Here is a 20,611-nt window from a genome sequence, read left to right as displayed (position 1 = left end):
GCAGGTGGAGTGAGGGAGGCCCAGGTCCCAAAATTTGTCCACCAGTCTGTGAGGGAGGATGGTATTAAAAGCAGAGCTGTAGTCCACAAAGAGCATCCACACATAGCTCCCCTGCTGCTCCAGATGTGACAGAGCAGCATGGAGGGCCGTGATCACAGCGTCCTCTGTGGATCTGTTGGCTCTGTAGGCAAACAGGTGGTGGTCAAAGCCAGGAGGGAGAAGTGCTGTGATGTGACCCTGGACCAGTTTTTCAAAACACTTCGTCACCACAGGGGTTAGTGCCACTGGCCGGTAGTCGTTGAGGCAGGAGATGTGAGGTTTCTTGGGTATGGGGACTATGGTGGAAGATTTCAGGCAGGATGGGACTGTAGACAGGTCTAGTTGGTTGAAGATCCTGGTGAAGACTCCAGCCAGCTGATCGGCGCAGTCTTTCAGGACACGTCCAGGGACGCCATCAGGTCCAGCAGCCTTCCTTGGGAGTCCAAATCTGACCGGACACAAGTCTGACTTACTGCTGCCAATGCAGACAGATAGAGTTCTGGCTCCTTGCTTTCAAAGTACCGGGACCAGACTTTTGTGTTTATGCACCAAACCTTAGTTCAGATTACCCTCCCTTCTGGAGTCCCAGGACGTGGCGGTGGAGACACTCCTGCTAGGGACTTCAATGTGAGATCCGTAGCATATAAGTACATTTAGGACAATTTTTTACTTCCAAATTTGTGGACGTTTAGCATGGAGAAATTTGACTAGAATAGCTTTGTGATACTTGGAGCCAAAATTCACCAAACAGCACTTTCTGACAGGTGTATGTTTGGAAGAATGATAATTAATTCCCATAAGTGTATTACTTAACCCTGTGTTAAGCCCTTCTGAAGAATTTATTAAGCCAAAGCGAGTGGGCAGACATCATAGGAATGGATTAAAAATTCGATGTCCCTCAAACTTATGTGTGTGAAGGCAGGCAAACAAAGAGTTTTGGCAGTGAAGGTTTAATATGTAAAAATTGAAAGAATACTACGTTTACTATTTTCACTAACATGAAATGAAATAATCTTTTCTATTTTCTTCAGAGAACATCTGGGTTGGTTGAAGGAGGCATCTGCCATCTGAAGGAGGCAGTTGTAGGTCTCTCTGGTTTGGTGTTCTCTGAGCGTCTCCCTCTGTGCTTCTGCAGACTGCTACCTCTCGGATCTTGTCTTCTGACTCAACTCACATCTGGTGTCTGGAGGACTTTCACTGGAGCTGCACAGGTTGGGATTGGCCCAGCTCACCAGCCTGATGAATTGGTGAATTTATGATTATGAAGCAGTTTTAAAGACTTTTCCTGAGGATATTTCAAAGTTCTCTGAGGTCTTGCTTGAATGTAGAATTTAAATGCATGTACACTTAGTAAAAAGGTAAGGTAAAGGACTTATTTAAAGGTGTGACAGATTTTTTGAATATTCAAGGGAATAAGTAAATGTTTTAGATCATTTAGTGTGTAATCACCTTTTTCAGGGAGGCTCCAAGAAAAGATAGTTCTCCATAGGAGTACTTTGTCAGACATTAGTCCAAATCCATGTTCGATTGCTCACATTGAAGTGGGCTAAACCTATTGTGTCCTACAATTTAAGAAACTGAAATATTTCCTAGGAAGTATTTTCTATTAACCTTGGTTTCAGTGAAAAATGACATTGTCTTTTCAAGTGTGACTGTCAACATCTAAAAAAAAAATCCATAACGTTTTGGTCTTGAAATCTTTCATCAATCCTACCTGTAATGGTGAAAATGGTGGATTAAAGCAGGAATCTGTGCTATTTTGACCCTTTTCCTAAATATGGGCTTTGAGACATTGATACCAGCTGGAATCAGATACATTCACCTGATCGTTGAGTTGTTTGACCATTTGCAATAGCACATTCAAACCAAATGGAACAAAAAAGAAAAACCTAAATGACTTTTTCCATTCCTTTACAGAGATAGTTGTGAAGCTGAAACACAAAGAGAATGCAGCTTTTTAATATATATTGAAATAGTTTCATGTTTTTGTCCCTCACTCTCCCATCAGGACATGATGCAGGAGAGGACAGCAGTGGGCTGAACATTTTCCGAATATTAACCTCCTAGTTTTTCACAATATGCTACTTTATAAAGACTAAGGTTCCAGTCAGTTCCAGTTTCTAAAGTTCTAGCTTCCGTGCCGTTGATTGGTAAACTTCAGTTTCATTGCACTGTTTAGAGTGTTGATGTAATCAGCTTTGGTAAATTTCTTGATTCCTAAAAATTGTGCCCCATTTACATAGTGAGAGGTTCAATCAAAAACTGAAAATCTTCACACAGTTTGTAGTTCTTTATTAAAGGTATTATGTTTTGCAATGAAAATAAGAACTGGTGTACAAGAGCTGAACTATTCTCAGAAAACTGCAATGAACAGTCCAGCTAATAGGTATTCTTCATTTAACCATAAGAGCTAACACTATGGAGACCCGTGGAGATCCATTACCCCCCCTTTACCACAGACATGGTGACCCATATTGCTACCATAACAACTGCTAAGCAAAGGACTTCCACACATCCAGAATGTGACCAATGTCTAATCTTTCCATCAGTATTTTCTATTTAGGGAAAAGGGAAATTTGGACCAAACAATACTTAAAAAAACCCACCAACTTGAGATCAGCTGAATTCACTCTCCTTCAACTACATAACATAGATACTGAAAGTTACATGCAAAAAATGTATAGAATTATGTATGCTGCTTTATATGGTGCCTTGCAAAAGTATGTACACCCCATAAGCATTTTCATATTGCTGCATTACAACCACAAACATGTAGGTATTTTATTATTTAATGTGATAGATTAAGACTTTAGTACATAGTAATGAAGTGGAAAGAAAAAAACATGCATAATTTGGTTTGAATTTGGATCTTACTCTTTCTCTTACTCCTTTACTCTAAAACTCCTGAATAAAATTTAATTCTATGAAAAACAGCCCAGTTGATAAACAGACCAGCCTTTGGTTAAAGTACATAAAAGCAGGACAATTCTGGAAGGAAACCTCTGAAAAGACTGAAGACAACCCTACACACAGCCAGAGAGCTGCAGTAGGCATGTTGTCATGGACGCAAATAATCGGAACAAAATGCTGAGGAGAATAAACATTTAAACAATTTATTTTTAAAGTCATAGTGAGGTGTCAACAAAATGTTAATGAACAAAACACAATGGCAAAGTTGGGAAAAATTGAGCTAGAGGTTGAATACTTTAAAATGTAAACTTTCATAATCTGAGAGAGAGGAACAGGAGCTGATGGGTGAAACATTAAAAGGAAACTTGAGTTTTAAATGGTTTTAATAAGGTAGTGACTGAACAGCTTCTGTGATTTTCAGAGCAACTTTTATCAGATTAATTGTTCAGATTTGTTTTTTATGTGTTTTTGTTATGTAAGACAAAGTTGGAATGATCTTAAGTTGCAAATAAATTTTGTTTTTTTTTTTGTTGTTTTTTTCAGTTCTTTGCCCAAGCTAATTTCAAAAACAGTGTTATATTAATTTTGTAAAACAAATAAATAAATAAACATTTCTGGCCCAGTATTCCAGAGTCCTACAAAACCTCTGGCTTAGATCAAAGATTGTCCATGTGTTTCAATGAACTAGTTAAAGTTCATGCTTGAATCTAAGTGAGATCTGGGCAAGAAGACAGCTGTTTGCAGATGTTTTTCATCCAATCTGAATGAACAAAATCATCAAAAAAACTGAAATCAGTCCAAACTGTTCTGTTCAGTTCTGTAACTATTCTACAAAGCACACACTAAAAACTGAATAAGCCACACTTTTCAGATTTGTTTTTTATTGAAAGAAGTATTGTAAATCTATAAAGTTTTCCTTCCACTTCACATATATGCTGTACTTAGTGTTGATTTATTAAATAAAATGTGGATAAAGCAGATTAAACGTTTGGATTGTAGCCTGACAAGATGTGAAAAAACTAAAGGGGTGTACATACTTTATCAAAGCACTGTAACGTTTTTAGGGGACAATAAAATGTAACCTGGAAACTGCAGTGAAGGCCAGACTCCAGAACAGCTTGGTCTTTCTCTAAAATGTAAAGCAGGAAAGGAAACATCAGAGTGCAGTGGACGCCCTCCAGCTCATGGATCTTTATCTGGAAAATAGCTCCTAAATATTCAAGAAAAATCTGCCTTTTCACTGATTATTTTTTAGCACATTTCTAAAATATTCTAAAAAAAAAAAAAGCAGTTTGAGAAGTTAAAACACCTCAGCACAGTCCTGCTCTGTGTTTCGCTTGGCACTAATCGGACCTCCAAGAGAGGAAATAAGGAAGACAGTAGATGCTCTTCTGCTGCAGTGCAAACACTGGCTCCACTGAGAGCATTAATGCATATTAAGGTATGTTTGGAATTAGAACTATTAAAACAGACATTTCTAAGCAAGAAGGTTTAGTTTACTTTAGCTAAATGGTGGCTGTGGTCACTAACATTGCCAATACTAGGGGCCCACTGTGTAGATGAGAGCAGGGTCTGACAGGACAATGAAGTCAAATAGTGAAGTTGAACTTATATTCATAGTTAGCAATTCTTTCTTTTGTTTATTTTTTCTTTCTTCCCTCCTTCCTTCCTTCTCTGTATTCTACCACAAATCTCTGATGAGCTCAGTAAGACATTACCCTGTATGCCGTTCTTGATGCTGCCGTTGTGAACACTGATCTATTACCTGTATGCACTCCTTAAACTACGCACTGTAAAACCAATGTGCTGCTTGCTTCTTACCTGTAGGTCTTTGTCTAGATTTGTAAAGGATTTCAGGATTCACTTGGTAAAACTCATGACCTAGAGTCACAGATATGGCCTCCTTGTCTGTTTGAGATGTTTGACTCAGTAGACATGTTCTCTATGGACATCACTTTAAGAATAATGGAAGACTTGAAATAAAGTTCTGTTTCTCATGCAGGGAAAACTTCTGACTGAAGAGAGACAGTGTAAGCACTCTTCTCCCTCCCCATGTTCACCTTTTCAGCTCTGGTAAAACTTTACGTGATTTAAACTGAAATCTGTTTCACTTTAGATTTAACACTAATTGTATGTTACTGACTAGGAAATATTTGTTCTATCAGGACACAGACTATATGGATTTTACCAGTTTGCTTGTTTTTTTTTTTATCATTTCAGCTGCTGACTGAGGAATTATGATTTTTCATATGTATATTCTGCTGGGATGTGAAAGTCATTTTCTTTTTCCCTTAAAGCATGTGGAACCAAATATTTTCACTCCTTGCTTACAGTAGCTTCACCAAACTACAGGGTGAAACAATTGTCTTTTAAATGGTGTTTTATCTATGCAACACAACCAAAGTTAGCGAGAGCTAAAGCAGCGTTGTGTATGAGTAAAGGTTCACTGATGTGCGTTGTGTTAATACTTCTTGGATTCTGTGACATTTATTATTTGTGTTTTTGTTCTTAAGCAGCTCCTGGTATGATGAGCAGTGATTGAAGTGGGACTGTTTTCGAGAGGCGTGGACGGATGACAGGGTGTGAAGGGTTTTAGTATACTTCTGTGCCTTGCTCTGCTGTTAATTCTCATACCTTTTATTATTTCAGAACGCCAGTCTCCCTGTTAGTGAATAAACAACAATCAACAGAGAATAAAATAAACACAAGAGGCTTGTTCAAAATTCAGTGTACAAAGCACAGGAGGAACTCTAGTTGTATGTGTTTTACTGTGTATTTCATTTGTGATATTGGCTTTCTTTATTACCAATAGGAGCTTGACTGCATGGTTTCTGCTGACTATATTGTAAAACTAACTGCTGAAAAATAAACTTTACCGGAAATAAAATCATGAGATGTGATTTTTTGGGGGGGTAATTTTATTATTGTGTTAACCGTAATATGAGACTGTGTTTCAAATCGAAAACAAACATGGAGTACAAAAAGGTCATAATGTCAGTATTAGTTATATTAGGTCAGAATGGAATGAGACACAAAGAGGCTGTGAAAACATCCATACTTACTGGAGATGAGGCCTCTTTCCCATGGTTCCTTGAACCAAGATCAGAGTGAAAAGTTTTCACTGTTGCTTTAAAAGTGGCTAAAATATTATATTCTATAGATGATATGGCTGAGACTGTCAAAATATGCAATGTTTAGGACATTGAATTTGTCATTATCAGAGATTGATAACTTGAAAAAATGTTTGAGCTTTTATTTTGAATAGTAATGAATCATTTAGAACTCGGTAAGCTTCTCAAGTGTTTCATAAGTATTTTATACTCGACTATGATACTGTTAAGCATGAAACTGCACTCAGTCAACTGGATAACTTATCAGCTTTATTAACAAGGTACATGCTTACGCCTTGGTTTCTCTCTAAAACTTAAAAATATTTTGAAAGAAAGAGTAGATTCTGCTGTTGCCTTGATTGTGTAATGTTCTACAAACTGCTGTTGTCCAATGGCTCCTGGTGAGTCTGATGACATCACAACTTGTGTTTAGTGCTGACTCAGAGACCCAGACTAGGTAACAATTAATCAGTGTGCAGCATCCCAACGTTTTTGTCAATATTTTTGAGAACTCTTTTGATCACAATGATTTCATTGTACAGTGGGGAAAGTCTTTCAAACACCACTGGTTTTTCAAGGTTCTCTGCTTAAAAAGAATGAAAAAGTCTGTGATTTTTCTCAGAGGTACACCTCAACTGGGAGGGCTCTGTAAATAAAGTCTGACTGATTCATGTTGTATATACTGTTCACATGCCCTGCTCCTTTAACTGTTATGTAAATGATGATTAGGTGACTTTACTTCAGTCGTGCTATGCAGTGCCAACGCTTTGTCTACTCTCATCAGGAATCCTTCACCTCAGTACATGGAAAACCTGGAGTGGCTGACCGGTGGGGAGTCGGATCTGTTTCTGATTCATTCAGGTGATAACTATCTGACCCCATGTGGGAGCATGAGGTCAGATAGTACAATAATTCAAACTGATTGAGGGATGCTTTACAAGAAGACGATGGAGATAAAATTATTTACTTAGTTTTTATGGAGTAGCACACTGTATGACAGTTTATCTCACTACATAGGCAAGAGGTGAACAATTTTCCTGTGTGATGAACATTTTATATTTAGTTAAACTTTTTTTATCAGGCAAAACATGAAGAATTTCTTATTTACAACATCAGCCTGAATGTGCTATATGTGCACTTTATTTATACAGTTCTTCACACACTTGCTGTCACTGTGGCATTTTTGGATACATCCAACATACATCTGAGTAACACCACTTCTCCCTGATGTCTCCCTATAGCAACACACTGCTACACATCCTGTAGACTTAGATGAATCCCTTCTCCAACACGGCTCAGTCAAATCAATGGCTCGTCTTCAGGCTTCTGAGCACTAAATGACTGCTGAGGAGGAAATTTAGTTCAGGCGTGTTGGAGAAGGAACATTACATGGTTAAAGATGGTCACTCTCCAGGCCTGGGCTTAGCTTAGTGCACCAATCTTAACTGTCTAATAATGTTTTTACAGTTCACTATTGTTTAGCCCCCAATATGTTGTAGGATTATGCAAGATAAGTACCTCTTCTTGATTTACCCATTAAGAAGTGTCCTCTTTGAATTCTCACCCATACTACAGAATTGAAGTTACACAACTAACAAAAAGATCTCTCATTGGCTGACCATTTGATCCAGAGTTCTCATTGGCTGACCATTTGATTCAGCGCTCTCACTGGCTGACCATTTGGGGCAGAGGAATCCCAGCACTCACACTTTGAACCCGATAAAACCTTTTCCTGCTGTTTTTTTTTTTTTTTTTTTGCATGTTATGTTTTCTTATGGCGACCTGTCCAGGGTGTACTCCGCCACACGCCTGGAACGTGGCTGGAGATAGACACCAGCAACCCTCCCGACCCCATTAGGGGCAAAGGGTGAACAGAAAATGGATGGAAATGGATGGATGCTATGTTTTTATCAAACGTCTCTATCCAAAGTATTTGACTGGTTGTTGTAGTTACTGCTACTGAGGTATGGCAGAATTAAATACTCTGACAATGTCTCAAGGATGTCATGCAGATTTTTGATGTTTTAGTCACTTGATAATAAAGTCAGGCTCGGAGGTTTGATTGTTTCTCAAACAAGTAGTTATGTGACAAGCCCCCAATCATCCAACCGTTTTTTAAAAGTCTCCCAAGGACGTTTCTATTTTCCCATAATCACCTGGGTTTTCTGCCCTCCTGCCCTCCAGCTGCACTAACAGAAGACACATTTAAGCTGCTATGGAGAAGAACAACAACACAAAACTGAAGGAGATTTATCATAAACGCACTTCAGGAAATATTACTGAACAATAATTGATGTTTACTTTATGACAAGGTGGTCAGAATCAGAAACAGGTAAGTGCTGCTGATGACACAAAGAGCAGCACCTGAATGATGATGAGGATGATGAGGAGGAAGAGCCAAATGAGTTTCAGTAATGTGACACTGAATGCTAACTCCTTCCCTGACTCTGTCTTTTCTTTACTGCAAGTCATTTTGTCACCAACTTTATAGCCGGTAGGTGAGCTAAACATATTGAAAACCTCTGTTAGTTTTTGGAGGGAAATGATCAATGCATTCATGTGTAAAATTGGTGCAGAAAAAGAAAATAAATTGCTCATAGTTTGCTATGACTTTACTTACATAATCTATGTTTTACTCTCCTACATAATTTTGATTTGGCTATTTTTGTTTTAGTTTCTCCTATCTCCATTATGATGGCTTTAATTTCATTCTATTATGCCCAATGAATTACAAATACAATTTTGATAACAAATTTTCAAGATTTTATGTTACTACTTTACAACCAACTTACATATAAATATATGAACAATGCTTTATTAATTTATAAAGCATTGTTTGGATTTGTTTTCAGCCCATTTAATCAGTAATTAGGGACCCTTGTATCTTATTTAATCAAATTCAAATAGACTTTTTTGATCCCTAAATGAAATGAAATGTTGTAACTCTTATTTTCCAAGGCTCTGGGCAGTAAGCTCTCCTATAGCAGTTTGGTTCACAGTGGTATTGAAGAAACCTCTGACTGAAGACTACATGTTTTTGCATGACAGTCTCAAGAAGATCATGCTCTGGGCTGTTTATCATGTTTTTTATTTAATGAAAAATGTGTCTTTGCTTCATCAACTCCAGAGGTTCCACAGCCATCCCCTGAACAGAACCACAACCAGAACCAGAGCAGAACAGAACCAGATCAGAACCAGAACTAGAACAGAACAGAACCAGATCAGAACCAGCACTGAAGCAGCCTTCTTCTTCAGGTTCTTTTTAACTCCATGGCTCTGATTCTGCTGCTCCGATCATTTTATGATCTGGTTTTTCTCTGAGTTTTCTCAGAACATATCTAAACAAAAAGCATCTGGATACAAAGGAACACAATCAACTAATTATAGATGAAGTTTTGGATAGTTTTAACACACGGTCACGTTTTAAAATATCTTATTCTTTGAGATTCTTGTGTCCAGTTAATTATTCAAAGAGCCAATCAAATACCTAAAATAAGAATATGGTACAACTACAAATCTACCAAGACATGGCCGACTCCCTACACTAAATAAATGCCATCAACTTTTCTTCACATTTATACAATAGTTTTGATCTTTCACATAAAAGCCTAAAGAAATACATACAATTCTGTGATAATAGCTTATAAAGTGAAAAAGTTCAAAAGATATTAATAGTTTTGCAAATCAGTACATAGCAATCTGACCAGGAGACATTCTGCCTGGAGTTTGCATGTTATCTCTGTGCATCTTTGGGTTCCGTACAGAAACTTAAGCTTCCTAACACACTGCAAAATCACGTTAGGGTAACTGGACTCTCTAAAATGCTCTTTGGACTTTCCTGTGTCATCACAGGATTGAGGGTCAAGAGATGATAATGTCTAAAGAACAATTATCAACACTAAAACATCTACCTGCACCTCCAGTATACATGCTACTTCCTTTACACATGTGACATAGGAAACTTAGAATGCTAAAAATGGGAGTGAGACAGCAGGGCTGGGAAAAGCACAATATTTGTAGCACCGCTCACAATGCTTACATACAATTTTCTGTCACACTGCTTGTCATTTGTAGATTATTCTTAGGTATAGACAGCTGTGACTGAGCCTGACCATGACAACCACAGATCACTGATTACAAGACGCAAATAATTTCTTAAATTTCTTTCAGAATTGGAGATCAACACTACAACATCCGAAAAGCCCAGTGTGAACTTGGTGATAGTCGATATGAATTTTTCCATCTGCATAATGTGTTTAACATCATCATAAAGCGGGGTCTGACACTTTTCCCTTCCGTTCAGAAAGAATCAGAGCAGGCCTGTCAGAGGATTAAAAAAATAGCAGTTAGAAGCAACAAAACACTCCACATTAAAGCAAATTGCTTCTCGCGCTTGTTGATAGTTTCTCCTTGTTGCGTCCCTCTTGGTTGGAGCTGTGATGTTGATTGTTGCTGAAGGGGCCTTCAGATGACTGATAAGCATTGATGAATGAAAATGGAAATGCTTTTTAGTGTTTTGCCTTCAAAGGGAAATCAAATACTGTGGAAGGAAAAGCGAGAGCAGAGGACGGAGAATATTTGCCTTTTTGCAATTAACGAGATATGTTCTTTTTTCGTGGTCAGAAAATGGAAATGGCTTTTAAGGTCGTAAAGGTCGAGCGCATCGAAGCATGGTGGCTCGGCAATTACTCTTCAGGCAGTGGCCTGATTTGAGGAGGATGGGGGAGGAAGGTCTGGCGGCGTACTGACGGTCAAATTAACGAGATGACCGGCTCCCTGTCCAAAAGATCACATATGATTACCGTACATAAAACAGACAGGGTGCTTAAATTATCTCTTCTCTGACTGTTAAGTCAGAAACAAGGGGTAAAAATGCAGATGGACTGATTAGTTAAAGGCTTTAAATGTCAAAACTTTTATTGTCCAGAACTTGTATGAATCCACATCATCTCTGTTTAACGGACAGTAGGAAGGTCATCTCAGCTTTACACTAACACTCAGCCTTCTTACCCATCATGAAGACATCATAGATAGTATTTTTTCATTGTGTTATAAATCTTTCTAGATATTTAGTGGAAATATTATGGTCTTATCGATATTTTGCAACATACAAATGTGCTAAATCGGAATCTCATAAGTTCTCCCCTTAGGCCAAATAATCGGGCAATTTTCTTATTTCTCTGCAGATGATATTCAGCTTTACTGTTCTTTTAAGCCAACTGAATATTTAAATATGTCTTTCTCAATATCAAATAGTGGCTGTGTGACAACCCAGACTATTTACCCAGGAGATGAACATTAAATCTTGGTGTACTGGACTGGGCTCTTCACTGGTAATGTCTTTGATTCTGTTATGTTCTTGGAAAATGCTTTTTTTCAGCTGAGAAATATTGAACAATTTTAACTGTAGAGTCAAAGGCTGGGTCACAAATAATAATTCATGCTTTTATTTAATCTTGTCTTGACTGACATAGCTAGAGCTATTTCATGTTTTTGAATAAGACAGTTCTGTTAGAATCGCAGACGGGTTGGGCTGGGGTCCAGGACCCTGGTTCCTACCTGCTGTCACCCAGCTGGCAGGTTCTGCTACATGAACCTGCTCTTGGTGGCTCTGTGCCGGCTAATGGACTTTGATTTTCTCCTGGTTTTTCAATAACCAGGCCTTTAATTCCAGCATCCTCACACCCAAAGCTACAACAACTGAATTTATTATACTGACCATTACAACCAAAGGAGGCAGAGATGACTAATTAAACCTCTGACAGAGAACAAGAGAAAGGAGGCTATTCAGACAGCAATAAAAAAACAGCTGGAGAGAAAAGGTAGACATAGGAGCACAGAAGGTAATCCTAAGCTAGGAGCTCTTACCACAGCACAGATGTTTTAGAATAATAAAGAAAGGTCACAAAAATGAGAAATCAAATCAATCGAGTTTTAACCTCACAGAACAGTTGGACTTATACTGAGATTCAGCTACAGACAGGACAAAGTGATTCTGAAGGCAGATGGAGATGCTCTAGATTCTGAATTCCAGGCCTCCAGTGGTTTCCTGCTACTTCTACATCTAAAAGTGACAGGACAACAACCCTCAAACCTGAGATTTAAAGATCTAAAGGGAACTAAATATTAATACATAAGCAACATACCAAGCTTTTCAGATTTTTATTTGTAAGAAATTTTGAAAACCACTTCAGTTATTTTTCATTTTACAGTCATACATTTCTTTGCCTGTCACATGAATCCCTATCCATCCACTGCCTATACCTGTGGAGGCTAAGTTGTCTTCTTATTAGAAGCAGTAGTAAACTTCATTGTCCTCATGGTCTTGCAGCACAGGCACTTGTTACAGGACATGACACAGACAGCAACAGACAATATCAGAAACATTTTTCCTGCCCACACTGAGTTTGACTTGATCGCCAGGTTTACAAAAACTCAATTAAAATTTTAAAACCCAGGAACCCATCCTGAGGAATAATTTTCCTATTCTGTCCCTCGAAAAGCCGTTCTGGAGATGAAAGAGCAAAGAAAGAGACCATCACTGTTTTTAAAAGCAAACTTTAGAACTATAGGTTTCCTTCTTGCCTTTAGCTGATTTTTAGTGGTAAACCACTGCACAGTGGCGCAGTTGGTAGCACTGTTGCCTTGCAGCAAGAAGGTCCTGGGTTCGATTCCCGGCCGGGGTCTTTCTGCATGGAGTTTGCATGTTCTCCCTGTGCATGCGTGGGTTCTCTCCGGGTATTCCGGCTTCCTCCCACAGTCCAAAAACATGACTGTCAGGTCAATTGGTTTCTCTAAATTCTCCCTAGGTGTGAGTGTGTGTGTGCATGGTTGTTTGTCCTGTATGTCTCTGTGTTGCCCTGCGACAGACTGGCGACCTGTCCAGGGTGTACCCCGCCTCTCGCCCGGAACGTAGCTGGAGATAGGCACCAGCAACCCTCCCGACCCCATTAGGGACAAGGGTGAACGGAAAATGGATGGATGGATGGATGGACAACTTATTTTATTCGTTTTAAATCTATGGTGTGCATTTACTTATATTGCACTTTTAGTTCGGCTAAATATTTGTCATTATATAATTCTATATTTATATAATAAATGAATGTAAATATACTATATAATTAGTGCTGCAGTGCAAAACTAAGTTTTTGTTCAATGCACTTACATTATTATTATTATTATTATTATTATTATTATAGTTTAGTGTTGAGTGTTGCTTCCTTGTGTCTCATTGTTATCTTTACACAAAATAATATTTCTATGTTTACATTGTCTCTTGTTTTGATCTTTTATAAACAGTTTTGTTGCCTTTGCTGTGCATGAAAAGTGCTCTAATTATTAACTGACCAATTGAACATGTTATCAGAAGACAGATCCAAATCATTTATAGAAACATAAAAATAAAATAAGCTAAAATAAAAACATATAAAGAATACAATGAAATGTTTTCAGCTATTTTCAGTGAGAAATATTCTGAATCTTACAGGCATATTCATCTGGAAACATAAAAGTTGGACGTTATTAAGGTGATAATTAGTGGAATTGCAAATGTTTTAAAAACAATCAAAAGTTTATGATGAATGACCTTCATGTAACACAACATCACAGCTTCAATAAGTCCTGCTGATTGTTACAATTATAGTTTTATTACCATATGTATATGAAGGAGTGCATTCCTTAAATGGATTCATAGTTTTAGCCCGATTGCATTTTCACCTCAGTCGTCAAAATACATTTAAAAAACGATTTGATATTCGATGGAGAGAGGCCAAGAGCCACTCTGAATGGCAGAATAAATAAAAGCAGTGATGATGCCAGCATCAACCGAAGACCCCGATCAATCATTAGCATATAACAAAGTGTGCTGGTGGGAGTTAGGTAAAAGAAGCAATAAACCTAATGTCAGTGATGTCTATTATCAATCATTTGCATGTGGAGGTGAGCAGATGAGCATGCGTAGGAGTGAAAAGTTTATGTGTGCATCGCTTCAAAATGCTCCATCTGTAATTCTTCCTAGCAGATAATTCATCATCTGTGCTGTGGCGTCGGGGGCGTCTGCAGGAGTTTAGGACTAATATTTCAGCTCCCATTACAGTTGCACAGCAGAAAGCTGAGTCTCTGGTTAAACCTTTGACCTGACCCGAGAAAAAGCAGCCTGACCCCATCCATCAATGTTCCAAGAGTGAGAAAATTAGGAGGGTAACAAAATTAGTTAGATTACAGAGAAGAGAAATTTAACCGTGATTTTCAGCTGGAAATGAAGGGTGAGAGAGGGTAACTGCATCTCTCTGGATACCAAAGCTACGTGTCAATTTCTTTTCCAACATTTTGGTGGGAAACATTTAATGAAAACACCAGCTTATTGAGGTACATCCCAACATTATTAATGTTTGTGTTATGGGTGTTTTCACACCTAATAGCCTGGTTCATTTCCAACTTGGTTTAGTTGGAAATTAACATTTGTTTAATTTTCAGTTGGTGTTGTGCTTTCACACTGCTCTGTCCAAAAACCAAACCCTTTGAACAACCTGTTTACCCCCTTGCCCATGGTGGCACTGCACCAAGAACTGCTGAAGGAAACAACACAAAAAAAACTTTGAAAAAGACACTGAATTTAACTTCCTTCCTCTCAAAATGTAAACAAAAATTGAATGATGTCAGATTTTAGTGGTTGTAGGATTTGCCTTTTGTCCAGACAAAAGTTTGAAGAAGGTCACTTCTCTTAGTTTGAAGAGGGTCAAACTAACACTCTTCAACAATAAACTCAGTATGAGCATTAGACGAGGTAGAGACCATGGAGAATGTTGTTTTTCACATAGGTGCCTGCACTGCAGGCTTCCTGCTTTTGGACCTGTCTCTGGTCCGCTTGGCATTCACATACACATTCAAACTACCCCAGAGTTCACTTTTTTGCTTCACATCAGCGCTCGATTGTACATTCACACCTCTCCAAACAAACTGGATGATTGAGGCAAATGGTAAACAGGGTTGGTGTGTAGATTCACAGATCCAGTTGTTCCCTAAAACTGTTAAGAAATCTTTCATGATGAGAATCCAAATCCCTGAAGAATGGGAAGTATGTATTTAAATCTGGAGGAAATGTAATTATATCAAACACAATAAATCTCTAAATTTCTTTATAATGTTTCTACACCAAACAGAACTAAGGCAAATCTTAAGAAAAATTGGGTCCAACTCAATAAAAGTAATGTGCCTAATTCGTGGATGGTTGGTGTGTAGGCTGACTGTCCCTGTCCTGATTCTGTCTGCTATACTTTACCAGTTCACAGTTCACAAATAAAGAAAAAACTGCATACATGCCTGTATTGTAAACACCCCAAATCCAAACTCAATAATAGTTCATATTCAACTCTACACTTAAACTATTGGCAATTATATGGTTATATAAAGACACATCACATCAAACAGTCTCTGATCAGGCTTGATTCTTTAACAGAACCCAGCCTGTCTCCTCTAAAACCTATTTGTACAACACTTAATTCATTTTGTAGCACATAAACACATATAAACACAAGCTAAGAAAGAAAATATAAACCGAGGCTCGCTAACAGTGATTTTCATTAGCAGTTGCTGGTTAGAGCTGCAAACCAATTTAAACTGCAGGCTGGCAGAGAGGCAAGCAATGTGTTTTTATTTCTACTTAATCAGTTCGATTGGATCTTTTTATTAGTCCAATACTTTGTGTCAGGAGAGAAAAGAAGAACTGTAGGTTATTAGAGTTTCTCAAAGCAAAGATAGGAGTCTCTGCAGGGATGTTGGTGGGGTGGTTGCCAGTCCAGAGGAATATGAAATGTTGAACATCTCTTTTGTGTGGCTAAATACAAAAAATGCTGGGCATTTGACATCATGTGCTGTAAATGTGAGAATGCAAATTGGAGTTGAAAGTATGGCATTTAAGTAGAAGCATGCAATGGTGAGTTAGTCATCTTAAACAATGTATTAAAACCATTGCCAACAACAGTGGGTGGTACAAAATAACCTGTCATGAGTCCTTGAGCATCAGTCACTGTTTGAAAACAAGGCCGACCCTCAGGCCATTAGGTTATCGTCTACAGACTTTTGAGGCTCTACATGGCTATCCCAAAGCTTATCCTAAAGGTCTTCTATGGGACTCAGGTCTTATGCACATCCTATAAAGTGCAGACGACTTTATAGGATGTACCTGAGCCTCCAGAAGTCGTTCCCTAATGATGCAACCTCAATGAGCTGAAGCATGTGAAGATAAAGTTAGTCCTGTGTTGTTCATGAAGGAGTACACAAATGATCTAAATGACATTATTCTAGTAGTATGGGCCTGTCACTATAACATTCACAAAGTGCCCTCACTGTAGCACTAGTACCACCAAAGGTTTTTCTCATGGCAACAGTGACTGATGCATAGCGCTCTCCATGACATCCCCAGTACCACTAACCTCCATCATTTCTGCTCAGCATGAACTAACTTTCTTCAGAACAGCATTGAGGTCCACTGGTCCTTTATTGAGTGTAAATGGTTCTTAGCTCATGATACACTATGATGCCTCTCCTTGGTGGTGCAGTCAGGTTCCCTTGCAGGCCATCTATGATGCAGACCAGCCTGATGCAAATGGGTTCAAATGGTCTGATGTATCTCTTGGTTGCCTCTCGACTTTTTAAATGTGCCAGCTAATATGTGATTTGGCCAAATGATGTCTTCCTCTATGCTTTTTTGTGACTCTTTCAGTCTCTCGGTATCTCAGTTGAAGTCTGCTGATGAGGCTCTGTGACACTGAGCTCAGTGGACACTTCCATCTGAGAAGATCCTGTTCAGAGCCTTGCAGTGGTGAAGTACTGTTGATAAGTTGTTAGGTGTCATCTTGGTCTTATGAGGTTAAAATGTGAGCAGCATGATGAGAAATTCTGTTTTAATATGTGACTGCATCAGAAAATGTATTGGCCAATTCATTGGTCAAACATCTGTTGTATTCTGACACAGGTAAAAAGTAGAAGCCTAACAAGAAGCTCTTCAGCACCATGGGCAGCACAGTGAATACTAAAATATTGATGTGTAAGGGTAAATGCTGACTCATTTCAGTCTTTTAAATCCAGTACTGTGTCACTTTTCTGGAGAGTAAAACTCCAGATTTGGGGTTCTGATAAAAGGCTTGGACTCATCTAATAAAAGCATCATTGAAGTCCATTTGTTCAAGAGTGTTGTAAAAAATCCCAGTCTGCTTGGTCAAACGCCTTCTCAGCATAAAGACTCAGAAGCATTTCTTTTGGCCTGTCGCGATAAACGATAAATCGTAGGATAAATTAAAACTATCGACTTCATTTCAATTATCGGCATTATCGTCTCTTCCGGCCTTTTTCTCTTTCTGTTGATGACACCGAATGAAAAAAGGCTCAACTCCGGTGCTCTCAACTGACTCTCCCTTCCTCATTTCCTTAGTGTAAAGCCCAGCGCACACGACACGATCTTAGAGCTTTCGGCCGATTGTCGGCCCATTTTCAAAACCTGACAGATCACACATTAGCCAACAGAAATCCTAGGTATAACTGTTCGATCGGGTTCGTTCCTGCCGTGTGGTGTCCAACAATGGGCACAAAATAATGGCTACATGTCCAGTGAACTAATTTTAAAACCAGGCATTAATCAATGCTTTACTACAATCTACCTGCAATGCATGTTGCTAGTGTCAGCGTAAAGTCCTGACTGAATGAAAATCATTATAACCTGTTTACGTCACGTTAACGAAGAACAGCTGAAAAGTTACCGGGTTTATCAACTGCGGTAGCAATTTCGCTCCGACTCCTCCTCTTGTCATTTCTATATTCTTTGCATGATGAATAAACATTAATGTTGTTTCCACGTCGGCTGGACTTCGGGTTGCTCCGTGTCAGCTGTTTGGGATTTCCCGACGTAATTTCCCATCAGAAAACACTGAGGAGAATCCGTGCTTTCTGATTGGCTACCTGTCACATTCAACAGGCTGAGTTAAGATCCCAGTCGGGGAAAAACCCCTGATTTAGATCGGAGCGGGAACGATGATCTACCATAACACACCACACAATCTTAGAAAGACCAACGATCTAAGATTGTCATAAGGGGAAAAATAGGAGCCAAAAATCATGTAGTGTGAACTATTGCATCAGGTAGTCGATGTGCCCATCTTCTCTATTTAAATCTAATTATTACTGAAGGGCAACATAATATACAGACTTCATAATCTGCACTCTTTTGGTTGAATGTAGTATTTATTTCCACTTTGGCTTTATGTTGTTTAGTTTTTATTCAAGTACATTTATTGTTAAAGGAGACTGAGAATCCATTTTATTTGTGTTTTTGGTTGTTTTGTTTATTTTGTTTATCAGTTCCAGTGTTAAATATTCTTTTGAAAATAAAGTGTATCTATCTTTGGCAGGAAATCAAATGCATTATTACGTCATTTCCATTAAATCAGTGTAAAAAGGTCTTCAAACAATATTATCGTTTATCGCAATAATTTTTTGAGACAATTAGTCGCTCAGCAAAATTTGCTATCGTGACAGGCCTAGCCAATAACTGTCAATTTAAGACCCTCCTCACTTTATCAGTTCCCTGTCTTTGTATGGTCTGTTATTACAAGCTTCCTTATACATAATTGGATTCTATTGGCAATAATCGAGGTGATTTTTTGTTGATCAACACAAAGAAGACTGATCAGTCGATAGGATGTGCATAATGTTGGGTGCTTTCCATATTTTAGTTTCAATGGTCACTATTTACCTATATTATAAATTACTTATATTTCCCTACATTCTCAACACACATAAAAGCAACCGCACTGCCTACATCACTTCTCAGCTTCAGTCCATAATCTTGTGCGCCATTATGAACAACCGATCCTGTCCCTTCTCCCTCATGAAACACAAACAACATGGAATAAAACATTGGGCCAGTTATCTACTGATATAGATATCCTAAAAAATTACTAACAGTGGCTGACACCGATGGTAAAGCTATCTGCTATGGCAAAGCTATATATTGTGGATCCTTAATCTAATGAAGATCACAGTAAATGATTCCCCCAAATACATTTTGGCTTGTTCAGTATTTTGCTTTAAATGACCCAACCTCTTTTTCCACCAAACAGTTTTCATTTATGCAAGTTCAAGCTCTGGCCCAAGAACCAACATGGGACAGAAATGAGCTAACGGAAGGTTCGTCAGATGCAGCAGCATGTTTTCTAATCCAAAATTGTTGCTTTTCTGATCTTTCAAAATGAAACAAAATAGAGAAGGCCAAGAAAACTCATCAGACTGTAGTCGTTCAAAGCAAATAGATGAGCTTTTGATGAATTAAACAGTGATAAAGAGAGTTTTATTTTTAGCTTCTTCGTCGGATCCATAAGTCCCAAAACCTTATGCAGCATATGGGCAAGAAAATGTAACAAGCCAGTTCTGTCATGGCTTTGTGGAGTCAGACTTTCTCAGTTTTCACTTTAGCACCAGGTTTCAACAGATGCAACCCCTGAGGTCATAATCCCACAGTCTCACTCCAATGTTATTTCTACTGTCTTTTCCAGATTACAATCCTGCACAGGTTTCTGTTCATTACTTTAAATTTATTCAGCCGGTTGTATAAAAATGTATTTTAGCTGTTCCCTCTGATTAAACACAATGCATGACGACAAACAATGAATTTCCAATTCATCTACTTGAGATCAGGACTGGTATCCCTCCATCCCTCCCACTTATCACACCGGCTCAGTATTCGTGTCAGGACCAATATTTGACAGCTTGTCAAAAATGAGTTCAGTCGGCGATAGGGCATCACATCTGTCAGAGGTCAACATTGACAGTAGTATCTCTTTGATAGTGCAAGCTTGATCCACATATCAAATAAGAAGAGCTGTTTTCTGGCCAATAGAATCATTTGTTTTATACATCTTAAATGTAAACCAAGACGTTCTGGACAGTTTCCTCTAGTATGATTCCTGGTGGTTTTGTTTGTATGTTTGTGGTATCATTAAGAATTGAACAAGTCAGTTTTAGGTCAGTCTGTTTAAACTGACTGACCTAAATCCATCTTTAAATATTTGTTGTCTGAAAGCAGGCAAGCAGCTAATTTCTTTAAAAACATGCCACTATCTAGACATGAAAGACTGAATACAAGGGCTGGTTTGATTACTATTGATTTAGCAATACACTGTTTACTCTATTCCCCGCAGAAGAGGAGTTGTTTCAGGAGGGTTCTTTAAAACCCCCGGACCACAGCAAAACTACAACTTTTGACCCACAACCTGGGAGAGTGTCATAGTGGAGGCAGCATGCTCACTTCTCCAGCTGCAGAGACGAAACACACAACATGTCTAGGAGCTTTGGATCCAAAAAAGAATGAACCTTTTTTTTTCATATCAGTTGGTTTCTTCAGAAGTCTGCAAAAAGAACCTTATAATTACAGGTCCTACGTCTGAGCTGGAAGCAACTTAAGCTGCACAAAATACACTGCTCAAAAAAATAAAGGGAACACTCAAATAACACATCCTAGATCTGAATGAAAGAAATATTCTCATTGAATACTTTGTTCT

At 38.4% G+C, this 20,611-nt stretch overlaps 1 protein-coding gene and 1 long non-coding RNA gene across 4 annotated transcripts in view; one reads left to right on the top strand and one right to left on the bottom strand.

The window, feature by feature from the left end:
- akap6 (A kinase (PRKA) anchor protein 6) overlaps nt 1-5,836 on the top strand; it is a 176,975-nt gene extending 171,139 nt beyond the window's left edge. For 2 of the 3 annotated variants that reach the window (XM_028035523.1, XM_028035521.1), the window contains exon 23: nt 1,071-5,836. The gene's annotated coding sequence lies outside the window, so the exon portion shown is untranslated. The remainder of the gene's footprint in view (nt 1-1,070) is intronic. The other variant, XM_028035522.1, reaches the window with a different exon arrangement.
- The window catches only part of LOC114155592 (uncharacterized), a 226,595-nt gene that overhangs the window by 182,263 nt on the left and 23,721 nt on the right, over nt 1-20,611 (bottom strand). The gene's annotated exons all lie outside the window — the stretch shown is intronic.

Source organism: Xiphophorus couchianus, chromosome 13 (assembly GCF_001444195.1).
Source record: "Xiphophorus couchianus chromosome 13, X_couchianus-1.0, whole genome shotgun sequence".
NCBI lineage: Eukaryota > Metazoa > Chordata > Actinopteri > Cyprinodontiformes > Poeciliidae > Xiphophorus > Xiphophorus couchianus.
The sequence above is the reverse complement of the archived record's forward strand: the minus strand, read 5'-3'. Positions and strand labels throughout refer to the sequence as shown.